The following is a 2,046-nucleotide window of genomic DNA, read 5'->3' as shown; positions in this document are numbered from 1 at the left end:
AGCACTTTGGGAGGCCAAGACGGGTGAGTCACCTGAGGTCAGGAGTTCGAGACCAGCCTGGTCAACATGATGAAACCTTGTCTCTACTAAAAATACTAAAATTATCTGGGCATGATGGCACACACCTGTAATCCCAGCTACTCAGTAGGCTGAAGCAGGAGAATCTCTTGAACCCGAGAGGCAAAGGTTGCAGTGAGCCAAGATCATGTCACTACACTCCAGTCTAGGTGACAGAGTAAGATTACATATCAGGGGGGAAAAAGGAGATTTTTCATATGAAGGGTTTAGCTTAGTACATGACAATAACTCCCAGGCCTCGAGAGAACCTGGACCCTCACCTCCTAGAAAATTTGCCTCTGATGGAAGGTTTGAGGGAAGGAACCATCAGAGCACACCATTGTTCGAAGCACAGAATTTCAGGGTCCTAGTTAAAGGAGGAAGACCGTGGAAGGAAGAGAACACACTCTATGGGGATGTGGGATCAGGGAAAAGGTGAGCAAAGAGAACAAGCACATGAAGGGGAGAAATGCTGCAGTGGGGTGGGAAGGCCGGTGGAATGAGTGAGACATTCTGGATAACCTGTCACCCCGATGTAAACTAGGAGATGGAGAGAGGGATGGATGCTTTCTGGGGCCCATGGCAGGAGGCAGGGGTGACTTGCCAAGATGAGGAGAAAGTGTAACGTGTTGTTTCTGTGTGTAGCATGTCTGTGTCCATCACCCCAACCTCTTCCGGGCTTTATGGGCAGCCCAGTGTGGTCCAGGACTGTAGATGTCTTGCAGCCAGCTGTCCTGGGGAGCAGGTTCTGAAATCAAAGACCCACACCTCTTCCTTGTCCTTCTCTCCCTCGGGCTGCCGCAACCTGGGCAGGGGGGACTACACATTGACGGAAAAATACACACTTGGCTGGAAAAGGAGCTTTATTTGTATGTGTTGAATTCCCGCAGCAGCTGAAGGATAAATAGCTAATTCCAGCCTCAGCTGAGTCTGCCCACAAGGTGAGTGGTAAAATCTGTTCTCATTTAGATAGCTTTTGAGAAGAGGTAGAGGGGGGTTGGGGGCAGCGGGAGAGGGGAGCTTGGAATCTGTACTGCTTATATGATCAGTCGTGGATGTCATCTCCCTTTAATTAGGGGTTTGGAGTTGAGAAACGGCTCAGTTTGCTTATCCTAGAAACAGAGCAGAGTGACAGGTAGGCAGTGGGCAAGGAAGCTCCTTAAGACCCACCTATGGTTGGATCACTGTCTCCGTCCCCCAGTCCCCTGCTAAACACTCGATAAACGTCAGTGATGTGCCAGGCCCTGCACTGGATGCTTTACATGCATCATCTCATTCAAGCCTCCCCACAACCTCATGAGTCTTAAGCATCATCATCATCTTTTACAGAGGCAAAACCTGAAAAAATAGAAAATCTAAGTAGAAATCTAAGGTCACATAACTTGTAAGCAGCACTGCCAGAGCAGCAACTGGGTCCTCTTGACCTATGTCCATGTTTTCAGCCCTTTCCCATCCTTCCCTGAGCTGGGAGTAGGGACCTGGGCTTTTAAATTCTCAGGCATGTCACTTCTGTTCTCTAGCCCAGTCCTCTGTACTTCAGGCAAAGACAAGGTTGGATGACTTCTAGTAGCTTTTGGCTCTGGGTGTTTCTTGTGATTAGAGACAAAAGTTTCTTGTAGCCATGATATCCCCAGCACTTAGAGTGAGACAATATGCACACTAAAAAATGAACACATTTCCAGACAGATACAAGTGTTGCAAAGAAAATTTATTAGGGTAAAAATAGGCTATGGACCAGAGAGTGCCGGAGGCTATAGGACTCCTTTAGATGGGATGGACAAGACTTTCTGAGGCAGCTACATTCAACCTGAGACTGTCCTGGGGAAGGTAGGAGGCAGAGGAAATAGCATCTGTGAAATCCCTGAAGTAGGAATGAGCTAGGCATGTTCAAGAGATTGAAAGCAGGTCTGTGTAGCTGGAGGAGTGTAAGGTATGTGGGGCTGAGGGTATGGTAATAAGGACAGATAGATAAAGCAAGCAGGTGCCAGA

Source organism: Cebus imitator, unplaced genomic scaffold (genome assembly GCF_001604975.1).
Source record: "Cebus imitator isolate Cc_AM_T3 unplaced genomic scaffold, Cebus_imitator-1.0 Scaffold944, whole genome shotgun sequence".
Taxonomy (NCBI): domain Eukaryota; kingdom Metazoa; phylum Chordata; class Mammalia; order Primates; family Cebidae; genus Cebus; species Cebus imitator.
The sequence above is the reverse complement of the archived record's forward strand: the minus strand, read 5'-3'. Positions refer to the sequence as shown.